Below are 25403 nucleotides of genomic sequence, written 5' to 3'. Positions count from 1 at the left end.
ATTCTAGGCGCTGGGAAACGATGGGTTGAAATAGGGCTTCTGTATTTGTAGAGCCTACAATAATGTATTACCCTTTATTTTAGACTCAATTCATCGCTCTCCTTTCCTGCCTCTCCTCCCTCCCTGCAGCCTCTTTTCATTCCTCTGAGCGCCCCCTGTAAACCTGACTCTCTACCACAAATCTAGCACTCAAATTCTCAGTTATGTGTAATTGTATGGATTTTTAATGGACTTTATTGAGTATCCTTCCAACTACACTGGAGTAGTTAGAAGTGTAGTTGGAAGGATACTCAATAAAGTACCTCCAGGATAGGGATGGTGTCTTTTGTGTTAAGCTGGGTAAAAGCCACTCATAATCTCTTGGACATAGTAATAACTAATAAATTTTTTATTGTATTTGATCCAATTCATAAAATATTTTAGGGAAGACCAGAACATATAAAAAACACTTTTACAGGAAATTAATGATGTTGCCAGAGACTTGTATTAATAGTATATCTGCAGAAACTGACTCTTTACAGGCCTGGCATGGTGGCTCATGCCTGTAATCCTAGCACTCTGAGAATCCAAGGTAGGAGGATCACTTGAGCTCAGGAGTTCCAGACCAGTCTGAGCAAGAGTGAGACACTGCCTCTACTAAAAAAAATAGAAAAATTAGCCAGGCATTGTGGCGTGCGCTTGTAGTCCCAGCTACTCGGGAGGCTGAGGCAGGAAGATCCCTCTAGCCCAGGAGTTTGAGGTTGCAGTGAGCTACGATGACACCACTGCACTCTACCCAGGGCAACAGAGTGAGACACTGTCTAAAAAAAAACAAAAACAAAAAACAGAAACTGACCATTTACAATCTTCACCTCTCAGAGCACATCTAGGCTGGGGGCATTCCCTCCATATTGGCCAGCCTGGTTGTTAAGGGACTGTAATACCTGGAACACAGTCCCAGCCCAGTGGTATTGAGTCCAGTAACAAAACCCCTGGGATGTGGCAGCAACTCCTGCAGCACTTTCAGAATGTTGGGCTGGGAAGCATACGCCCTCCAAGGTCTTTATGGCCCTGGAACCTACTCATATAGATGCCCGTGGCTGCTGCATGGTAAAAACAAATCAATCAATAAAATAAATTATTGATCCAGTGCTGGAGTTTATCCAGAAAGAGACAAGAGCTGTGGGACTTCACAGTCTCTCCCAACTCTGTGGGTAGCTGGGTAGCTTCGGCGCAGGCTTCACCTTGCTCCTGATGGAGGAGCTGTCCTTCACTATGGCAAGAGGTCCAAGCTGGTCACGTGTGACACACACCCAGGCAAGTACATAGCCTGCTTTGCACGCTCTGCCCCAATGCTATGTCCTAAAGACTGAATGCTGCCATTGTACCACCAAGACCAAGTGTACTATACAGGTGGATGACTGGCACCTCACTGGGTTCAAGGTTGGCTTTAATTTCCAGCCCCCCACAGTGGTTCTCCAGGGGAAATACGGAGCAACACTACAGCCATCACAGGGGCCTGGACCTTTATCACAAGCCTGCCAAGCAAGCACTTGAAAACCAGAATGAGGGTAAGGGCATGGAGGAGAGGTTTTCTGAGAGCCCCGATGTCCTGGTAGCTCTGTAAATATTTATAAAGAAGTGCTGTCATTAAACAGGGTGAGAAAGCAAGCGTGGCAGGGAGATAATAGGAAGGATACAGGATGATAAGGGAAAGTGGTAGTTGGGTCAAAGGAAGGACCTGAACACCAATCAGCTGTATGATTTTGAAAACAAAAAACCAAAAAAACATGATTTTAGGCCTTCTCAGACTCTAATATGCATACAGACTTCCTGCAGATCTTTTTAAATTGTAGATTTCTACTCTGGAGATCTGGAGAGGTCTGAGATCTCTATTTCTAACCAGCTGCTACTGATGTCTGTGTTCCTACTGATATCAAAAAACCCTTTAACAAAGCTCTAGAGCTGCCCTGTTCACTAGAATGTTCTGCAGTGATAGAAATGTTCAAGACCCACACAGTAGCCATTAGCTACATGTGGCTATGGAGCAGTTGAAATTTGGCTAGTGTGACTGAATTTCAAATACTAATTAACATAAAATTCAAAAGCCACATGTGACTAATGGCTACCATGTTGGACAGCAAGGCTTGTATCTCATAATCCTCATCTATAAAAATAAGAGTTTGAAATTAGGCAACTCCCAAGTTCTCTTCTAATGTTCTGTGGTTCCAAGTTTTCAAGGTGTGTATGGGGCAGGAGGGGGGATGAGAAATATTAAAAGTCTGGAATAAAACACGTTGGGTGGAAGAAGGAAGAAGAGGAAAATTGTCCCCTAGGGCTGGATTCTAGAACTCATTGATAGAGCTGCCCTCTGAGACAAGAGACTGACTAACCAATGAGTGTTAATTGAACTCTCAGAACCAGATAAAAGGCCTTCTTCAGAGAGGCATAAATGCCAGACCATAAAAGAAAAGAGTGATTAATTTAACCACATCAAAATTTAAAACATCTGTATGAAAAAAGGTAAAATAAAACCGTGCAAAATATGGAATAGACTACGAATCTATTTTGAACTTGTTAAGAAACAAAGATTTAATATCTTTAATACTTAAAAAATGGATAAGAACAAAATAGAAAGTAGATTAACAAGATCCTTCTCAGAGGAGAAAAGCCCTCAAGCCGTAAACAACTGCAGGATGCTCAGATTCATAAGTAATCGGTAAAATGCAAATTCAAGCCATGACTACATCAATGAAAAAGGCTGATGTTGCTAAATATTGGCATGGACCTGGATCATTGAGGAATGTTTCTACCCAGCTGATGGAAGTGCAAACTGGTATAGCCATTTGGAAAACAGTTTGGGAGTTATCTGTTTAAACTGTAAAATTAATGTACCCTGTGGCCCAGCAATTTAACTTCTGAGGGTCTGGCCTTTCTCATGTGCACATAGAAGGATGTTTGCTTCAGTATTCTGTTTTTTTTTTTTTTTTTTTTTTTGAGACAGAGTCTCACTCTGTTGCCTGGGCTAGAGTGCCATGGCGTCAGCCTAGCTCACAGCAACCTCAAACTCCTGGACTCAAGCAATCCTCCTGCCTCAGCCTCCCGAGTAGCTGGGACTACAGCCATGCACCACCATGCCCGGCTAATTTTTCTATGTATATTTTTAGCTGTCCATAAAATTTCTTTCTATTTTTAGTAGAGACGGGGTCTTGCTCTTGCTCAAGCTGGTCTCGAACTCCTGAGCTCAAACGATCAGCCCGCCTTGGCCTCCCAGAGTGTTAGGATTACAGGCATAAGCCACCTCGCCCGGCCTGCTTCAGTATTCTAATAGCAAAAAAAAAAAGAAAGAAAGAAAAGAAAGAAATTGATAAGAATGCTTGTGATTAAATAAATCCTAGTACCTCCATAATATGGAATACTATGGCAGCAATTAAAAAATGAGGCAGATCTATATGTATTTAATATGGAAGTACTCCAGAACACATTGACATGTAGAAAAAGCAAAACCCATGAAATATCCAAAAGTCAGTTCTCTGAGATTAATAAAATTGATAAACTCCTAGATAACTGATAACGAAAAAAAAGCACAAATTAACAATATCAGAAACAGACAATGAGGCTATCACAACAGATCTCACCAACTTTAAAAAGATAGGCAATATTACAAACTGCTTTATGCCAATAAATTTGACAACTTAGAGGCAATAGACAAAATATTTAAAAAACAGGGCAGGGCAAGGTGGCTCACACCTGTAATCTCAGCACTTTAGGATGCCAAGGCCAGAGGGTTGCTTGAGGCTAGGAGTTCAAGACCAGCCTGCGTAACATAGCAAGACCTCGTCTCTACAAAAAATAAGAAAAATTAGCCAGGCATAGTGGCACATGCCTGAAGTCCCAGCTACTCCAGAGACTGAGGCAGGAAGATCACTTGAGCTGGGGAGTTCAAGGCTGCAGTGAGCTGGGAATCCTGCCACTGCACTGCAACCTAGGTGACAGAACAAGATCTTGTCTCAAATAAACAATAAGAATAAATAAATAAACTAAAAACATAACTTACTAAAACTGACAAGATGAAAGAGAAAATCTGAATAACTCTATATCTATTTTTAGAACTGAATATGGAACTTTAGAAAAAACTCCCCATAAAGAATTTTTCAAATACAGTCCCTGACTTACGATGGTTCAACTTACAATTGTTCGATTTTACAATGGTATGAAAGCAATACACATTCAGTGGAAACCATACTTTGAATACCCATACCACCATTTGGTTTTTCACTTTCAATGTAATTTATTCAATAAATTACCTGAAATAATTAACACTTTATTATAAAATAGATGCATTAGATGATTTTGCCCAAAGTAGGCTAATGTAAGTGTTCTGAACATGTTTAAGGAAGGCTAGGCTAAGTAAGCTATGATGTTAGGTAGATTAAGTGTATTAAATGCATTTTTGATGATATTTTCAACTTACAGTGGATTTATCAGAACATAACCCCACCATAAGTTGAGGAGCATCTGTAATTAATTAATTGCCCCCTATGGTGGAGTAAGATAGCCACAAGTTCTTTGTCACTTCTCACATTGATTGGAGTCTATTTTTCCCTCCTTTGAATCTGAACTTGTGACTTGTTTTGACCAATAGCATGTGGCAGAAGTGATGCTGTATAATTTCCAAGGTTGGGATTTAAGAATCTGTAGCTTCAATGTTCACCAGTTCATATACTCACCCTTGAAAGTCAGCTGCCATGGCAAAAGTCTGACTACCCTGAGGCCACCACACTGTGAGGAAGCCTTGCCAGCCATATGGAGAGAGAAGCCACATGCAGAGCACTGAGGCACCAGACTTGTGAGTGAAGCCTTAGAATTTCTACCCATACATCCACCACGTGAATGCAGCTGAGTGAATGACCCTAACCCACACTGTGTGGATTAAAATATCTGCCCAGATTAGCTTGAATTCCTGACTCATAGAGTTGTGAGAAAATAAAATGGTGGTTGTTTTAAGCCATTATATTTTGAGGTAGTTTGTTATATGTAGCAATAGATCATAAAATCACCTCCACACCATGTATTGATAATTCTTTACTCCACTGATGTGTGTAATACCACTATTTCACATACTAGAACTGGATTATGTAATTTATTGAGTTCAAGATTTTTTTCACAAATGGTTTTTTTTTTTAACTTTTTATTTTGAGGTAATTGCAGATTCACACACAGTTATAAGAATAATACAGAGAGGTACCATGTACTCTTTACCAGTTTTCCCTTGTGGTAACATCTTGCAAAATGACAGTACAATATCACATCCAGGGTTTTAACATTGAAACAATAAAGATATGGAACATTTCCATCACCACAGGATCCCTCATGTTGCCCTTTTATAGCCACATCCACTTCCCTGCTACACCTATAACCAACCCATCCATCCTTAACCTTTGGCAACCACTGATTTGTTCCTATGATTTTGTCATTTCAAGAAAGTTATACAAATGGAATCATACAGTATATAATATTTAGGGATTGGCATTTTTTTTCTCTCAGCATAGTTTCCTGGAGATTAAAGTGGTTGCATGTATCTGTAGTTCATTCCTTTTTATTGCTGAGCAGTATTCCATGATTCGAGGTACCATAGTTGGTGTAACCATTTATTTGTTGAAGGACATCTGGGTTGTTTCCAGTTTTTAAATGTTATAAATAAAGCTCTAAAAAAATTAATGTATAGGTTTTTGAGTGAACCTAAGTTTTAATTTCTCCAGGATAAATGCCCAAGAGTGCAATTGGTGAGTCATATGATAGTTACATGTTTCATGTTTTAAAAATTGCCAAACTGTATTCCAGAGTAGCTGTACAATATATTCTCACCAGCAAAGTATGATTGATCTGGTTTTTCCAAATCCTTATCAGCCTTTGGTGTTGTTTCTATTTTTTATTTTAGCCATTCTGATAGGTGTGTAGTGATATCCCATTGTGGTTTTAATTTGCATTTCCCTGATGGCTAGTGAGGCCGAGCATCTTTTCATGTGCTTATTTGCCATCTGTATATCCTTTTCAGTGTAATATCTATTTGTGTATTTTGCCCATTTTCTAATTGTTGAGTTTTGAGAATTCTTTATATTCTGTAGATGCCAGTCCTTTGTCAGATATGTAGTTTGCAGATATTTTCTGCTATCTTGTAATGTGTCTTTTCATCCTTTTCACATGCGCTTTTGCAGAGTGAAAGTTTTTAATTTGATGAAATCCCATTTAATGATTTATTTATGAATTTTTATTTTGGTGTCAAGCCTAAGAATTCTTTGCCTAACCTGAGGTCCCAAAGATTTTCTCCTAGGTTTTATCCTAGAAGTTTTATGGTTTTACATGTTATGTTTAAATCCATGATCCATTTTGAGTTAATTTTTGAATAGGTGAAATGTTTGGGTTGAGGTTTATTTTTTTGCTTATAGATATCCAATTACTCTAGCACCATATATTAAAAAACAATAGTTTTAAAATAGCTTTGAATGCATTACTAGGTAGCCTCTTATTCTCTTAAGGATTTAAGATGTGTAACAGATGATAGATATTTTTCAGGTATGGAGATTTGTTGTGGTGAATACAAAGATATGGTGCTCAAATTTCCCTTCAAGGAAAGACTTAATTGTCCCAGCTGCAGTGTTTCAATGGAAGAGCTTCCAGCTTTCAGTCACTTCAGGGAACACATCAGCTACAGAAAGCCACCTCACCATGATCATGCCCTTCTGGGGAAGGTTCACATCTAATGATGGATAGAGGCAGGGATGTAAAGGACCAACCTCTAAAAGTGGGATGACCAAAAGTGGGATGATTCTGTTGAGCAGTTTCTGCTCCAGAACTCCCTGTGGCTGGGGCTGTGGAGTCTACATCACAGCTCCACTTCTCCCTCTATCCAATCCCACTTTCTCCCCTCCTCCCCATGGGTGCTGATCTCAAGGCACTCCTGAACATTAAATTCTGTCTCAGAGACGTCTTCCAGAGAACCCCAAACTATGACATTCATTTTCATTTTTATTTAATGCTAACCATATGAAATACGGCTTAAATACTGAGAATGGCGAGAAGATCAGTACTTGATGGTTTTTGTATGACAATTATAGGAGCCTGGCACCTCCAGAAAACTTTAATCAAAAAGTCTACTCTCACAACACACCACTGCAAAAGAGGAAAGCAAGCTGAAAGGTAGGGAAAGAGCAGGTGTGGGTCGTAGGATTAGCACAGTTTGCACACAGAAGAAAGAGAAAGGCAATCAGATACTGAGAGTTGCCACATGCTGTCCCCTCCTCTATCACCGTGGTTTGTAGTGGTTGCAACACTTAGAAGGTGTATTTGTGGGTGAATATATAGCAGGCCAAAATCTTCCCATCAACATGTGATCAAAAATCAGATAGTCTTGACCCTTGAAATAATCCCTAAGCTTGTACCAGCTGCCATTCTGATGTCCTTAAGACATCCTCACCTTTTCATGACTCCCTAGGATACCCAGACTTACTAAACTGAGAAGGGAGCCATAGACGTGATTGTCTAATTTTAAGCTCCACTGCCATTGGAGGTGGGAGCAGGGAAAAGAGAGGAAAGGAAGAGACCAGAGGGGCTACCCCTGGCTCCAGGAAATTTGAAGTCACAATGATATGCAGAATTTTAATAGTATTCCTTTTCTCTGCCTTCCATTTCATTTGATATAATAGAAGAGCCCTGGCTTTTTATTTTCAGTAGAATCGATGTTTTTTAAAAGGTTTTTTTCCACTATATTTCAGATCTTGTAACTTTTATTTTTATTCTGGTTGTTTTTTTCTGATAAGTCCATGCTGAAATAATGGGCATCCTTATAAATCAGGAAAAGGGTTGCCCTGCAAAATGTTGACATTGAAAATGTCAGTTGCCTTTCAGTGTTTGAGCTTCCAAGAGCAAAACCTATCTATGTAGTCATTATTGATACCACTGAATATTTATAGCAGGGTCAGATTTGTACAACAGCAGAAAGAAAGTGTTCATACCCATAATTCCCTCTGACATTAATGCTGCCTGTTTATTCGCCCTCTCACCATTTTGAAAATGCATCCTTCAGTTTAATACAGCTTATTGAATATCTATTCCATTTAGTCTGCACTTGTGGCAGAAAACAAACAGCAATTGGTGCCTTGGCTCTATTACATTTCCTGACAAGTGGGAACTAATCTGTTTGTGATGTAATAAATACTTGGTTCTAAGTAATTCAGCAAATTGGCTTATTTAGCTTTAGCTCTGCAGGGATGAACAGAGGGAACAATTTTCACCCATCATTGATTCCACACTGAAATATGTTATGATTGTTTATGCCTGCAGCTGGAAGAACTTTATGGTGGTAGAAATGAATGAGCAGTTAGGAAAAATACTGTTCTAAGTTGGTGCAAAACTAGCAAAGATCTTGTTTACCTATGTGGCTGGAGCTGGCTTTTGTCTGTTCGTGAGAGCCAATTGTTAAATATTCAGGAATTTTGTGAGCTGGCTGTTAAAACTTAGAATTTTGAAATTAGGAGTGTATATACCACAGAAATTGTTAATCACTTCAAATCAGGATTTTGTTTTGTTTTGTTTTTTGAGAGCTGATTAATGAACACACTATTGTCTACATCAACTTAGGAGAGTTACAAAAGAGATGGCAGGCAGAAAACTTAAGGTTTCACAGGGAACAGTGAATAACACAAATAAATTATAAATACACAAAGAAATGGGTGACAAAGGTATAACAACTTTCTATAAAGGTGCATGGTAGGGATAAGCATATTTAAGCATTTGAAAGATAGAGACCTGGTTATTAGACCAAGCAACTGTAGTAACGATTTATGAAAGTGAGTCTCAAATAAGGTTTGTTTTCTTTTTAGTTGAAGTATACAGCACAAACCTTAAAGATTATCACAAAGTGAACATACCCACACAAGCACCATCTAGGTTATTAAGCAAACTTTGAAGAGAAAAGGGGACACTCTTTGGTGGAAAGTAATGGAGCAGGCAACCCAGGCAGGCGTGCAACCGGAGAGAGGACTTGCAGCTCCGTAACAGATATTTGAACTTTGAGAATTTCAGCTGTACAATAAGCCCTGCTCTGGACTTTTATTTTATTTTATTAGATGCTGCAAATCAGTTTATGAAGACCTTTTAGCTGTGCTGATGAATATACATTTGATAGCTAAATTTAGGGCTTTTAAAAAGCTCTAATCCTTTGAGATCTGAAGGTGTTGCTTAGCTACTCTCTTCTTAGTGTAGTCTCTCATTTAATGTAATTTCTTCTGTGGCAGGTGGGGGAATGAGCTGTTACGAAACATCTTTCTGTCAGGTTCAGTAACATATGCAGTACTAAGGCACACTCCAGGAGTTGTGTTTCTAGGGCAGTTGAAAAAGGTTAGCAATAAGCATGTCTATGAACCTGACAAGACTACTTTTGTCGGTCCTGTTAGTGTGAAGCAAAAACCACTGTGCTACCTGCCATAGAGCTACTGTAGAGCCATAATGCAAGTGTCACCAGCCAGAGGCTTTGTTCCCATTGTCAGTCAGCCATCCAAGTAATGCTCTGACCAGTAAATTAGAACTGAGTCCTCAGCTATTAACTAAATTTGTAAATCAGTTATACACCTTGGCTATTTAGATATGAGAGTGTTGAATCCACTCTTTTTGCCCTGTTTCACTTATGAATATTGGATCAGAAGGATTACTTCTCACCCTAATTGGAAACTTGGAAATCAAGTTGATCCTAGTCAGATAAACATTATGTAAAAAGACCAGCAAAGTCTGATTTAAAAAATTAAGGCTCTTAACCATAAATCTCCCACCCTATTAGGAAATTATTAATAGGAATGGTCTCCAGATTTAGACCATAGAATTTCATTCAAAAATGAACTAAAAAGACTTCTGGCTTCCAGTCTAACATGTAAAGAGCTTAGAAGTCACCACTCCATCCTAAGTAAAAATCTGAACATCCCAAGTAAAAAGCTGAACAATATGAAAAACCAACAACTCTTCTTAGATTCGTGAGAGAAGGTCACAGGGAAAACTGCTGCCCCCAAAATTGGAGAGACAGGCAAATACAGAAAATCACAATTTACCAGAGCAGAAACCTCTTCAGGAATTAAGGAGAGGGGAGGAAAACCTGAACTGTAATTGATGACTTGCTGAAGGCTCAGTGTGGACAATTCTGTGTTAACAACTCTAGGGGGACCCAATCATAGGAGGGCCCTCACACTTTCATGAGTTTTACCTCCAGGAACTCTATCAGGTGCTCACAGAGAATATTGGAGACATATTCCCTCATGCTTTCATCAGAAAGGGAAAAGGAACCATTTTGAACACACCAGAGCATTGTGTTCCTCTTAACAAGGCCTTCCCTCAGGAGAAATTATTTTACCAGAGCCCAGCCTCCTGGGGCTGTTTCAAAAACTAACTGACCTAGGGTCAATTACTCCACTCTAGCCCACTCCAGCCTTCCTGTCCCACCTAAGGGAGGAAGAAAGACTGAGAAGCACAGGTGAAGTTCACAGACCAGGGGCACAGGCTCACCAAAGGACTGAGACCTAATCCTAGGACCATAAGAACACTTCCCCGCTGTCCCACACCTTACTATGGTGTTATTAAAGGCCTATTTACTGGCAGTTCCTTTTACCCAGTATATCATGTCCAACTTTCAACAAAAAAAAATTATAAAGCACATTAAAAGGCAAAAAACACAGTTTGAAGAGACTGAACAAGCATTAGAAGCAAAGTCAGATATGGCAAGAATGTTGGAATTATGAGATCAGCAATTTTTTAAAAAATTATGATTACTATGCTAAGGACTGTAATGGAAAAAGTAGATAACATGCAAGACTTGATGGGTAATGCAAGGAGACAGATGGAAATTCTAAGAAAGAATCAAAAAGAAATGATAGAGATCAGAAACACTGTAACAGAAATGAAAAATACATTTAATGGGCTCACTAGTAGGCTGGACATGGCTGAGGAAAGAATCTCGGAGCTTGAGAATATGATAACAGAAACCTCCAAAACTGAAAAGCAAAGAGAAAAAAAAAAGACTGAAAAAGAATGAACAGAATATCCAAGAACTGAGGGACAACTACAAAAGGAATACCAGAAGAATAAAGAGAGAAAGGAACAGAAGAAATATTTGAAGTAATAATGACTGAGAAGTTTCCCAAACTAATGTAATACACCAAACCACAGTTTCAGAAAGCTCAAAGAACATAAGAAAGTATAAATGCCCCCAAAACCCCTACGCCTAGGCATATCATTTTCAAACTATAGAAAATCAAAGATAAAGAAAAAAATCTTGAAAAGAAGCCCAGGGTAGGGGAGGGAATACTTGACTTATAGAACAACAAAGATAAGAATTATATGGACTTCTCAGAAACCATGCAAGCAAGGAGAGAGTGAAGTAAGTACTTAAAGTGTTGAGAGAAAGAAAAACACCAATCTAGAATTCTATACCCTGCAAAAATTATCCTTCAAAAGTGAAAGAGCAGTAAAGACTTGCAAACAAAAATGGAGGGAATTTGTTGCCAGTAGACCTGTCTTGCAAAAAGTATCAGTTCTTCAGAGGGAAGGATAATATTGTAGGTCAGAAACTTGGATCTACCTAAAGAAAGGAAGAGTACTGGAGAAGGAATAAATTAAGGCTAACTAAAAACTTTTTTATTTTTCTTATTCTTAATTAATCTAACATAACAGTTCAAAATAATAACAGCAACAATGTACAGTTGTCCCTCAGTATCTGTGGAGAATTGATTCAGAGACTCCCACAGGTATCAGAATTTACATATGCTCAAGTCCCTTATATAAAATGACATAGTATTTGCATATAACCACACACACCCTCCCACATACTTTAAATCATCTCCAGATTACTTATATTACCTAATACAATGTAAATGCTATGTAAAAAGTTGTTAAATGTATTGGGTTTTTTTTATTGTTCTTAAAAAATATTTTTGATCCATAGTTGGTTGAATTTATGAATATAGAGCCCACAGATACAAAGGGCTGACTATTTAATTATCTATAAGTGAAATGAATGAAAACAATGTACAAGAGATGGTAGGGAGGAATTAGGAATATTTTGTTATTATAAGGTACTTGCATTACCTATGAAGCAGTATGATGTTATTCAAAAGTAGACTTGGATTATTTGTAAATGTATACTATTAATACAAACTCTAGGGCAACAAATAAAAAAAGTTTTAAAAAGTATAATTGTTATGGTAAGAAAGGAGAGAAAATGTAATCATATAAAATGCTCAGTTAAAACCACAAAAGGCAGAAAAAGTGTAGAAGATAAAAATAGGGACAGAGAACAAGACCACAAATAGAAAACAGTAACAATTATGGTAGCTATTAATCCAACTGTATCAATAATCAAGTTAAACATCAGTGGTCTAAATATACCAATTAAAAGATATAGATTGTCAGAGTGGATCAAAAAACAAGACATGAATATGTTGTCTATAAGAAATTTGCTTTAAACATAATTACACATATACATTAAAAGTAAATGGATAAAGACAGCTATACCATGCTAACACTAATCAAAAGTATACTAAAATAAGTATTGTGTATATTCAGGGTATACAATGTGATGATTTACCCTTCTGCCATGTGAGCCACAGCATGTGGCCCTTCCTCCATGTGAGAATGCAGCAAGAAGGCCCTCTGGCAAGTAGAGAGCAAGCCCTCACCAGACACCCAATCTGCTGTGCTTGATCCTGGACTTCCCGGCCTCCAGAACGGTGAGAAATAAATTTCTATTATTTATAACTTACCTAATCTAAGGCATTTTGTTATAGCATCAGGAATAGACTGAGAATGGACTGAGAATATAGATGTTGATAGATGGAGAGGTATATAGATATAGCCTCTCTTCTTTCTCATTGTGAATATCTTGTCAGTGTAATTGTAATTATCTTTATTTGGTTGAAAATAAATGAAAAGAAAGCAATTATTACTCTAAATAAAATATATAGAATACTGGCTGAATTCCAAAACAAGATATAAGTAGGTCTCTTACATGAATTTTTAACTATTTTAACAACTTACAGAAAAGTGACTATCAGGTTTAGTAACAATTCAATTCCCTAAATCCAGAATGAGATGTTTCATATCCATGTAACTACAATTCTTAGTCTCTTCTTTTCCAGTTGTTTGAATCATCACTGCAATTTAGCCTGTATTCAAGTGGAAGCCTTGTTTTCTCTTGAGAGAAAGAAAACAAAGGGACATTAAATACTTCCTTTTGAATTATTCGTTAGTGCATGAAATACAGGTTTAATTCCAAAACCAATATTTGCACTTTGAATAGCATACAAATCAGGGTCTGAATTAAAATCCTTGAAGATATGATAGAAATATAGTATTATTTTAAATGTAAATATTCCTTAACTTGTAAATGACTTAAAATTACATTAATACAATTTTTGTCATCTGTGCATACTATTGCTTCTTTGAAGTTATTAGAACAAAAATATATTGACAACAAACAAAAACAAATATATAACACTAAAAGCACATGCTAAAACCTTATAGTTGCATAATGAAACATCCCCTAATTGGGAAATGTAAAACTAAACATTCATACAACTATCAGTTCCCCATGTTACACATAATGAGAGCATTACCCAGCTTTACTCATAAATAATGATTTGAGCCTCCGGGTGGCCCACCTCTGGCTCAGGAAGGGTGCAGGGTAAAAGATTCTAAGCGAGCAGTGGGGTTGCAGAAGGTTAGTGATAGGCATGTGCTTGGCCATTGCCTCTGCCACTTTGCTTGGGAGGACTTGAACTGGCGCTAGGAAATAGCAGGGAGACGTGATTTTTAAGTCCAGGAGAAGAGCGGCTTTTAGGGCTGACTAAATACAGTGTCTCTGGCTCCATTTCCTTGTAATCCTCTCTCCTCTTCCCTTCCCTGGAGTCAGCTTCATCTACAGACACGTTGGAGAAGGATGTGAAAGTCTGGGCCTCGTATCCAGGTGTGACAAAAGCCAGGGAAAGGAGCTGATGCTTCCAGAAGCTGCACAAAAGCCCCAGCAAACTGTTCTTTGCATCTCATTGACCTGTATTAAGTGTCATACTTATTCATGAACCACTTACACATTTAGGCAACCTCTGTCTGAGGGAGTAGGGGGTTAGCTTCTCCTCAGTATGGGGACTTTATGGGATTCTAGGAATGAAGAAAAAGAACAGATGCTGAGTAGGCACTCTAATATCCCTCCAAACAATTTTAATGGCCAGATGGTATTCTATTGCTAAGTTTCTTTTAAAGAAGATTTAAGTTAATGGAAAGATATCCCAAATTCATATTGACTCTTTCTAGCCATCTTGACAATATTAACTCTTCCAACTCAAGAATATGGGACATCTTTCCATTAATTTAGATCTTCCTTAAAAAGGAAACCTGTTTTGTAAGAAATGCCACCTTCCTTATTATTCCTGGCTCCCTGTCAACCTCAGAGGGGTAGAACCAGAAGAAGGATGGGAAATGACCTTGCAATAACTAGCTCTAGGCTGTCTTGTGGGACAGAAGAATTGATCTGAATCAGATATGACATTAAATTTTGAACTTTGTTGTACTAAGTATTAATCACTAAAGTGCACTGGGTGCAAGGTAGAATGTGCCCCCAATGTTAAGGGTCAGGCAGGGAAGATTCAACATAGAATGGCTGAAGGCATAATTGTAAAATTTTTAAATGTTTTTCATTTTACAAATCAATGAGTTAAGACTTCAGTAAGCCTGTTTGCACAAGGCTGAATAAGAGAAAAACTCTGCTCTAAAGGAATTCACCATTTCGCCCACACCCAAATGACTTTGCCAAGGCTGCTATTAACCCTTTTGGCATCTCTGCACTAGCTAGAAGAAAAAAATAACCCTTCTTTTCTTAGGATACCTTACTTCCCTCCTCCAAAAAAAATATTGTAACAAATTGCAGCTCTTTCACATGTAGCACATGAACAGCATCTCTCAGTGCGATATAGACTGCACTTGCACTGCACAATTAAACACAGCGGCTCTTCTTAGAGGAGGAATTTGGTAGTTTTATGGCATATTTTTATGGCATAAGTTTATTTATCCTTTTATATTGTGTTCTTTTAATCATTTTGTATAGGTTTTTCTTTTACACAAGGTTAAAAGATCTGTAAAAAATGAGGACAGTATAGGATACACAGTCAATATTTATTATTTTTAGACTTGGATTGGCTAGAACTGAATAAAATCTTTTGAAAGGTATTATGAATAGTGTTTTTATCCTAAACTTCACTGAAGTTTCTCATCTATTTCACCGAATTTTACTGCTCTCCCCAAAATACATTTAGTGGAAAACTGTTTTTATACGAGTAACGGTATATTAAATGAAAGGAACATGTGCTTGCTGGCACATCAGAGGGACAAGAAATAAATGATGTGATGAGCACATTATTATTCATCTTATCAAAATGTACTGCCTTAAGGAGGATGCTATTGTGCTCCTTGTTAAAGGAAATTAACATAGGTGTTTGTTAACGTAAATATAACTTCCACAAGTGTGTTTGAGCCGTTGACTTCTTTTAGAGATAGCAGATTGCCCATTTATTACATTAATGTCAATACAATATACAACTTATCAGACAGGAAATTTAAAAAGCTGAATTAACACAAACAGAACACAGCAGCTGGCTTAAGATAATTGTTTAGGGATATGGGGAAATGCTCAAAACAGCCTAAAACCTGGAAAATAATGATTTAGTACTTTAATTCTTATATGTGTACCTTTCCCTAAGCCATGCTCTAATCCATACCCAGAAATCCTTTGTAACAGTTTTGCTTTTTATTGAAGTTGTTTTTTTAACTTCTGCAAAATAACTTCTGCATTTTTTTCTGTGTTTCTTTATGATTTAAAAAACAAAATCAAGGTACTGAATGTTGTTTTTTAAAGTTTAATTTCCTGTTGCTTCTTTTTCTAACCACCAAAAAAGGACACTAGACTTCATATCCTTGATGAATTTGCTCAGTAACTCCATGGTTTTCCTCAATTTTCAGAGAATTTTCCTTTTAACTTCCTGTTATTTTTCTTATCTTACACCCATAAATCCTTTTACCTACCAAAGATATTTCTATCACCTCCCTACCTCCTACCCAGGTTCTATTACTACAGTCCCAACCCCTAGAGTGGCCTGTTAGGAACCGGGCCGCCTGACTGCCTGAGCTCCTCCTACATCCCCTGACTCCCCACCGCCCCATCCCCTCAACCCCTCTAACCCCCCCTCCACCCCCGTCTGTGCAAAAATTATCTTCCATGAAACATAGGAACTGGGCTGCATAGCAAGAGGTGCACCAGTGAAGCTTTGTCTGTATTTACAGCCACTCCCCATTGCTTGCATCACCGCCTGAGCAGAGGAAAAATTGTCTTCCATGAAACCGGTCCCTGGTGCCAAAAAGGTTGGGGACCGCTGTTCTATCATACTTGGTGAATTCTACATCCTCTCACCTTTCAACTCCATTACTCTTGTGACATTCTCTATCTTCATGTGGGTGTATGTGTGTCAGTCAAAGTATGATATGTATCTATATAGGTCAGGGACCTTGACAGGGTATTCTCCTATTCTGGACATTTCGTATAAATGGAATCATATAATGTACGACTTTTTGTGTCTGGTTTATTTCACATAGCATTTATCTATGTTGTATTATGTATCAGTACTTGATTACTTTTCATAGCTGCATAATGTTCTTTTGTACCCCTTTTTTATCCATTCATCAGTTAATTAGTAGACACTTGGGTTGTTTCTGTATTTTGGCTATTATGAGCAATGCTACTATAAACATTTATGTATAATTTTTGTGTAGATATATGCTTTTGATTCTCTTGGGTATATACCTAGGAGTGGAATTTCTGGGTCATATAGTAACTCTGTTGAACATTTTGAAGACTAGCAAAAACATTTTCAAAACAGGTATAGCATTTTTTGTGGAGGAAGAGTTTGTAAAGGATTAGTGCTAATTCTTCTCTAAAAGTTTGATGGAATTCACCAGTGAAGCCATCTGGACGTGGGCTTTTCTTTCTGGGATGTTTTTAAAATTACCAATATAATCTTACATGTTATAAATCTAATCCAGTTTTTAATACCTTCTTGAGTTAGTTTTTGTCCTTCTAGTAGTTTTGTCCATTTCATCTAGGTTATCGAATTTGTTGTCATACAATTATTCATATTATTCCCTTATTCTCTTTTTCATTTCTGAAATGTCAGCAGTGATGCCCCTTTTTCATTCCTGATATTAATTAATTAATTGAGTCTTTTTTTCCCTGTTGGTCAATTTTGTTGATATTTTCAAAGAACCAACTTTTGTTTTTAAAATAGTCTCTATTGTTTTTCTATTCTCTAGTTCATTTATTTCCACTCTGATATTTATTATTTCCTTGCTTCTGTTTGCTTTTGGTTTAGTTTGCTCTTCTTTTTTTAATTTCATAAGGTGGAAAGTCAGATTATTTATATGAGATCTTTCTTTTTTTAATATAGATATTTACAGTTATAAATTTCAGTGTAAGCATTATTAGCTTCATACCATAAGTTTTGCTGTCTCATGTTTGTGTTTTCATTCATATCAGGTTATTTTTTAATTTCCCTTATGATTTTTTCTTTACTCATGGTTCATTTATGAATATGTTGCTTAATTTCCACATATTTGAGAATTTATCAAATTTTCTGCTATTATTACTAATTTCATTCCATTTTTGTCAGAAAACATTATTTGTATGTTTTAAATTCTTTTAAATGTATTCAGTCTTGCTTTATGACCTGATATTTGGTAAATCCTAGAGAATGTTCCAATTGCACTTCAACAAAGAAGAAAGTATATTTTGCTGTTGTTGGTTGGAATGTTCATTAGATGTTCATTAGATTTCTTTGGTTTACAGTGCTGTTCAAGGCTTCTATTTCCTTGTTGATCTTCTATCAAATTATCCTATCCATTATTGAAAGTGGGGTATTGAAGTTTCCAACTGTTGTTGAATTTTCTATTTCTTCCTTCAATTATGCATATAGTGGCTCTGTTGTTACCTACATATATGTTTATAATTGTTACACCCTCCTGAGGGATTAAACCTTTTGTCATTATAAAATGAACTCCTTTTTTATTAGTAACAATTTTGGGCTTAAAATCTATTTTATCTGATAGTAGTATAACCATTTCAGCCTTTTTGGGTAGTGTTTGCATGGTATGTATTTTCCCACCCTTTTACTTTCCACCTATTTGTGTCTTTGAATCTAGTTGGATCGTGTTTTTTTATCCATTTTGCCAATTGGTAACTTTTGATTGGGATATGTACTCCATTTGTATTTGATGCAGTTATTAATAAGGTAATATTTGCATCTGTCATTTTGCTATTTGTTTTCTGCATATTTTATATATTTTTTGTTCCTCTATTCCTCTATTACTGCCTTTTTGGTGTTAAACAGATACTTTCTAGTGTATCATTTCAATTCCATTGTTGTTTCTTTTATTATATTTTAGGGTTATTTTTCTTAGTGATTCCCTGAGAATTACAATTAACATCTTAACCTAAAACTATCTAATTTGGATTAATGCCAGCTTTATTTCAATAATATATCAAAACTTTGCTTTGACATAGCTCCATTTCCTCCTTTTTTGTACTATTGTCAGATAAATTACATCTTCATACATTATAAGCCCATCAACACAGTTTTATAATTATTGCTTTAGCAGTTGTCTTTTAAATCAGATAGAAGAAAATACTAAAATATACTTTTACTAACTTTTATGTTTACATATGTATTTACCTTTACCAGTGTTTTTTATTTCTTCATGTGGATTCAAGTTCCTGTCCAGTGCCTTTCATTTCAACCTCAGGACTCCCCTTGGTGTTTCTTGTAAGGCAGGTCTGCTTGTGATTAATTCTCTAAGTTTTTGTTTAGCTGAGAAACTCTTGATTTCTTCATTTTTATAGGATAGTTTGAATGGATGTAGAATTCTTGCTTGATAGTCCTTTTCTTTCAGCACTTTGAATATGTCATCACATTGCTTTTTGGCTTCCGTGATTTCTGATGTGAAATCAGCTGTTAATCTTATTAAGGATCCCTTGTACATCATGAGTTGCTTCTCTCTTGTTTTCAAGATTCTTGCTTTGACTTTTGACAGTTTAAGTCTGATGTGTGTAAATGTGGCTCTCTTCGAGTTTGTTGTATTGGAGTTTGTTGAGCTTCTTGGATATGCACATTAATGTTTTTCATCAAATTTGGAAAGATTTTGGCCGTATTTTTAAAAATAGTCTTTCTTCCCTTTTCTCCCTCTCTCCTCTCATTCTGAGACTCCTATTGTGTGTATTTTAGTATGAGTAATGTTGTCCCACAGGTCTTTGATACTCTGTTCATTTTTACTCATTTTTTTTTCATTCTGTTCCTCAAACTAAATAATCTCAATTGACCTGTCATTAAGTTGGCTAATTCTTCTTGGCTAGTTCAAATATTGGTGAGTTTATGTAGTAATTTTTTTTTCATTTCAGTTATTGTGATGTTCAATTCCAGAATTTCTATTTGATTTTCATTTATCATTTGTTTCTTTATTGTAATATCTATTTGGTGAGACATCTTTCTCATAATTTCCTTCTTTAGACATGGTTTTCTTTACTTCTGTGAACATATTTTTAATAGTTGATTTAAAGTCTTTGTCTAGTAAGGCCAATATCTGGGCTTCCTCAGGCACAGTTTCTACTGACTGCTTTTAAAAAAAAATTCTGTGTATAGACTGTACTTTCTTGGTCCTTCCTTTTGGATTACTAATAATTTTTTGTTGAAAATTATTAATAGACATTATAAATAGTATAATGTGGCAACTCTGAAAAGCAGATTCTTCCCTTCCTCCCCAGGGTTTGCTGTAGTTCTTGCTGTTCACAGTTGTTATTTTTGTTGCAGCTCTTGCTGCTGCTGCAGTGGCTGTTTGTTTCTTGATTTTTAAACCTAATTTTGTAAAGTCTGTATTCTTTGTCATGTGTGTCCATTGAAGTACCTGTTTGGTTAGCTTAGTGGTAAGCTAATAATATAACTGGACAGTGATTTCCTTATATTCCTGGATCCAATATGTCTCCCAGTCTTCCCTGAGGGGCTTTGTGTCTGTGTTGGGCCAAATAGTTTGCATGTGAGTCTTAGTCTTCACCTCCTACTTACACAGAGCCTCAAGCTCAATCAGATGCACACTGCTCTGTGCATGCTGTGGGATTCTGGATTCCTATGAATATGTAGGAGCTTTACAAAGCACCCAATGGGCATCTCATTCTCCAGTTTTTCCTTTTAAGACTTTTGGTCAGCCTCTTGTTAGCCCAGAATGAGCTAACAATTTAGGTAGTTTTGATATTAAACAATTATCACTGATTGTGTTTGACAAATGCCGTTGGGTATGGCTATTTGCACAGAGTGACAACAGCTATAAAGACAAATCCTGAGAAGGAACTTTCCAGTGAGCTGCTAGACAGGTCAGATAATAACAATCTGCTGGGGATGGGGTTTGGGGGAAGCTCCAATACCACTCCCTAGTGGCTGCTAGGCTGTTGTTTTTCATGCCTGCTGTAGATGAAAGGCTGTTGGTTTTCAAGACTACCATGGATCTAGGGAAAGGGGAATGGGATTAGGGCAGGTTAAAATGCCACAAATCTCACTTATTCTTACCATGATTCAGCTGTTTTTCTACAATTAACACTTTTTAGGTTGCTGCAAGCCTTTAGTTAATAGCCAGTGTTTAAAGAAGTGATTTTGACAGTTTTTGCCAGTGTTTCATTGTTTTTATCGGGGAACAGATTTTCAGAGATTTTTACTCCAGCATTCCTGAGTTGGAACAGATTGTACACTCTTGATACTTTTCAGCCTGAATCTCTACCCTGGAGGCAGGTCATACTAGCTTAAACCTAGGGAAGACAAACATCTGGAGGTGGGAAACTTCATCATCTGCCATGAGGCAGAGGGAAGGTGGCCCCACTGAGGCAGGGGCCATGTGGGTTCATGTCTTGGCTCCAGTAGCCAGTGATATTATGTAAATAACTGCCTTGCATTTAACTTTCCTCTTCCATATAATGGAGATAATGTTGTTTACCTCACAGATTACTTACTGTGAGGATTAAATAAATTACCTCATGTAAGAGAGGAAAGGCCTGGTGTATAGCGAAAAGCAATCAATAAATATTATTTCCTAATCCACTTGACACAGAGTAGGCACTAAATAAATGTATGTAGAATAAAGAAATGGGCGGGGAATGGTGGCTCACACCTGTAATCCCAGCACTTTGGGAGGCTAAGTCAGGAGGATCACTTGAGTCCAGGAGTGTGAGATCAGCCTGGACAACATAGAAAGACCCCATCTCTAATAAAATAAAATAAAATATCAGCCAGGCATGTGCCATGTGCCTGTAGTCCTAACCTCTTGGGAGGATGAGGCGGGAGGATCCCTTGAGCCTGGGAGTTCAAGGTTGCAGTCAGCTAAGATCACAGCACTGCACTCCAGCCTGGGCAACAGAGCGAGAACCTGAAAGAAACAAATGAAAAACCAAAACCAACCAAACAAACAGAAGAAATGGCTAGAGCAACTGACTCCTAATTAGCACAATAGCTAAGGCTGTGGGCTCTAGGACCAAAGAGCCTGAAGTTCAGACATCCCACCTCTGTCACCTACCAGCTGTGTGATTTGGGGGCATTAGTTATTCTTTCTAGTGCCTATTTTGCTCAAATCTTGAGTGCACTGTCATCTCCTTCTCTTTCACCTCCCTCTTTACTGCCACCTAGAGCTGTTCTGCGTTAGGTACCTGAGTGAGGGTTAGGTAATTCTCCCTCTATGTAAATGCTCAGTGGATTCACACAATCCATTCAGCAAGTGTGTAAGGAGCCATGAGCTTCAGCATGGTGTTTCCCTCAACCCTAGGTAGCTATGGCTCCTGCCCCTTAACTTACAGGGAATCTTGTGGGGATAAACAAGAGCAGTTACAATAAGCATATATTATTTAATGTTTTTTAGGCTAAAATTTACATTTATGTAAATACAGTATAAAACTATATTTAGTAGGAGCCTAGAGAAGGGCAAGATCCTGGAGACTTGCATAGGTAACAGTTTCTTTCAGCCTGGCTCTGAAAAGTAGATATGGCTGGTTCCTCAGGGAGGGGAGATGGAAGGATGGAATGAGGGGCACAACAGCCAAAGTAGAGAGAGGCGTGAGGGCCCTTCATGGTAACAGTAGTAGTTTAGTGAGCTATGAGCATAGCCTATGAGCTATGCTAATCACTGTTCATATTAAACTTGTTTAATCCCTACATAAACCTATGAATTCTGAGCTATTATTATCCCAATTTACAAATTAAATAACCAAGACCCAGAAAAGTTCAGTCTATCTACGTCACACTGCTGGTAAGTGATTGCATCAGAATCCTAAACTCTGTCATCTGTCTTATTCCAGAGCCCAAGGGGATATGGCTGTAAAGTAGTTGAAATCAGACAGCAGAGAGATTTGAACACTTTGAATACTGAGTAGTCCAATGGGATGGTTAATTTTATGTGTCAGCTTCATTGAGTTAAGTGATATCTAGATAGCTGGTTAAACATTATTTCTGTGTGTGTCTGTGAGGATGTTTCCAGAAGAGATTAACATTTGAATCAGTAGACAGAGTAGAGAAAATCTGCTCTCACCAATGTGGGCAGGCATCATCCAATCCATTGAGAGGCCCCAGATATAACAAAACAGTGAAGGAAGGGTGAATTTGATGTAAGAAAGCAGACCCCAAAACTAGGGTCTGGCCTGAAGGCCAGGTGGGTTCTTGGCTTCATGCAGGAAGAAATTCAAGAGTGAGCTGACAGAGTAAAGTAAAAGCAAGTGTATTAAAGTAAGAAAAGAGAAAAAGGAGGCTGCCCCACAGGCAGGGCAGCAGCTCTCTCTTACAGCAACAGAGAGTAGCTCCTTATGAGTTTCCAGGGTCTTATTTTATATATTCTATTTAATTTTATGTTAAGCAGAGGGAGGATTATTCATAAGATTTTGGGTAAAGGGGTGGCGAGTTCCCAGATGCGAGGGTTCCTCCCTTCTTTAAACCATATTGGGTAACTTCCAGGAGTTGCCATGGCATTTTTAAACTGTCATAGCCTTGGTGGGAATTTCTTTTAATTTGCTAACACATTATAAGGAGGGTATAATGCACCGTGAGGGTTACCTGAGGTTGTGTTTTTCATGGCCATCTGGGTTCTAGCTGGTTTTGGCCAGTTTCTCCGCCACAGTCTCTCTGTTTTATCACACCTTGGTTTGGAATTTATGACTCATTATTGAACTGGGCCTGCCAGTTCCCTATCTCAAATTCACTATTTCTTTTGGAGCTGAGACAGCCATCTTCCTCTGCCCTCGGACATGAGAGTTCCAGGTTCTCAAACCTTCAGACTCTGGGACATACCCTAGTGCATCGCCCCAACCCCTGCCATTACATACCACCAGCTTTCCTAGTTCTCTACTTGCAGATGGCAGATCAGCAGATCACGAGACTTCTCAGCCTCCATAATCATGTAAATCAACTCCCACAATAAATCCCCTCTTATCTATCTATCTGTCCCTCCATCCTATTGATTCTGGATCTTTGGAGAACCCTGACTAATTCATCCAATCTCCTGAACTGGACCCATAAGTCAAAGGAGTGATGCTCTAATGGCAGAATTCCAGACATTAACTGTTGGAGGGTGGAAGAGAATATTCTCCTTTAGGAAGGGAGGGTGCTTTCCCTCTTTCTCACTCTTCACAAGAAATTAGTCTCTACCTTCCAGATGTTGTACCCCATCCCCAGGAGTGACTGCAATGTTTGAAAGGAACAGTTTGTGTGACCAGCACATATTTTTCCCTTCAGAACCAAACTGGAAGCAAATGCTCATATTGGTCCATGTAAAGGAGGAGAAGACCACTGACTCAGCAGGCCATGGCTCTGTGAACAACATTCTTTTGGGACCACAATTTCCTCCCTGTAAAATATGGAGGTTGGATTAGATGTCTTTTAAGGCCCCTTCCACCATAACATTGTTATCTGAATCCTTTAACTTAAAGACAAATTCAGAAGCTAAGCCACACTTGCTGTAAGATGAGAGTACATAAGGAGGAGGACAGGTACCAGGCAGGAGTGTGGCCTCGCTGTCCGCTCCCCCAGCCTCCCCAGCACCTCTGCTTAAAATAGGGGACTAGGAAGAGTCCCCTCTTAGAAGCATGGGAATTAGAATGCCAGGAACCTTTTGTTTTCACACTCTATCATAGTGAAACAGTTAAAATTTATTCCAGAGGTCAATATTCATTAAAACAAAGCTAAGTTATAACTTTGAACATGACTCAGTGAAAAAATAATTAACTTCCTGCCAAAGTTTCCCATTGTTATACTAAGTAACTTAAAACAGGCAGAGACACTTAAATCACTTTGCTAAGTGAACTACAGAAGTATCAGAGTAAACAAACACACTCAGGATGACGCACTAGAGGCTTCAGTATAAGTAATGGGAATGGATTTTTTTTTTAAGCAAGCATATCAGAGTCTGCACATTGCACATGTCTGACTTTAAAGCAATCACTCCCGAGAGAATACCAGCTCAAAATATTTTAGAAATACTTGTAGTGGAATTATCTTCAGAGGCAGAGAATATTCTCTTTAATGTCCTAGGATGAGTTCAACCTTAAATCTTTGAGGATGGGCTTGATTTCTGAAACCAACCACAAATTAGACCAGAACCTTGCATAGTTAATAAGGAGGATAATCAAGATGAATAATCAAGATTAATCACTCCGGATTTCTAAATGAGATGTGGCCTTATTGACTTTTTTTTGGCTTTGTAAATTTTCTAATTTGGGGATGGTGGGGTATAGCCATACTGCCTACCTTTTTTACAGATAGATTGGTATGTATTTGTGATACCCTTGGTCTCAGTCAGGCTATGGCAGGACACAAGTCTGTGCACTCAAAGGGCAAGAGGGCATTCCTGAAAAGGGCTTAGGAGGGCCTCTTTACAGAGGTATTGGCAGGTTGAGGAAGTAACCCAGGGCAGTGAAACACCCAGAAGGCCAGCACCAATGGAAGTTGTTGCTACCCAGGCCTGAAAGGGCAAAGGGGAGGAAGGGCCTATCAGAACCCAGCAACAGCTACAGCGGGAGGGTGGTTGACCCATTCAAGAGGTGCCTGTGGAGAGCACACTGCAGTCCCTGCCAAATGCCCAGCTTCTCTTCTCAAATGCTCCAATCTTCAGCCCCCCAGGATGAACCCAACCAGAAGCCAGGGGCAAGCTTACTGAATGACGCCATCCACAGAGGTCAGAGGTCAGCCTCCTGGTGCGGAGCAGGCCAGAACAGGGCAGAGCTTGGATCCAGAGAGGCCAATTGAGAACAGCACATACACACGTTTGCATCT

The 25403-nt window shown here is 38.1% G+C and overlaps 2 long non-coding RNA genes across 3 annotated transcripts in view; one reads left to right on the top strand and one right to left on the bottom strand.

The window, feature by feature from the left end:
- LOC123623542 overlaps positions 1-25403 on the top strand; it is a 39405-nt gene that overhangs the window by 1239 nt on the left and 12763 nt on the right. For both annotated transcript variants that reach the window (XR_006729890.1, XR_006729888.1), the window contains exon 2: positions 12586-12749. This is a non-coding gene — a long non-coding RNA (uncharacterized LOC123623542). The remainder of the gene's footprint in view (positions 1-12585; positions 12750-25403) is intronic.
- On the bottom strand, positions 12741-21448 carry LOC123623545. Its single transcript, XR_006729891.1, has 3 exons — positions 21415-21448; positions 14106-14175; positions 12741-13212 (listed from the first exon to the last, which is right to left on the bottom strand). It is a non-coding gene; the product is annotated as an uncharacterized LOC123623545 (long non-coding RNA).

The sequence above is a fragment of the Lemur catta genome, chromosome 18, assembly GCF_020740605.2.
Source record: "Lemur catta isolate mLemCat1 chromosome 18, mLemCat1.pri, whole genome shotgun sequence".
Lineage (NCBI taxonomy): Eukaryota > Metazoa > Chordata > Mammalia > Primates > Lemuridae > Lemur > Lemur catta.
Note: the sequence above shows the minus strand (reverse complement) of the source record. Positions and strands in the feature narration are given on the sequence as shown.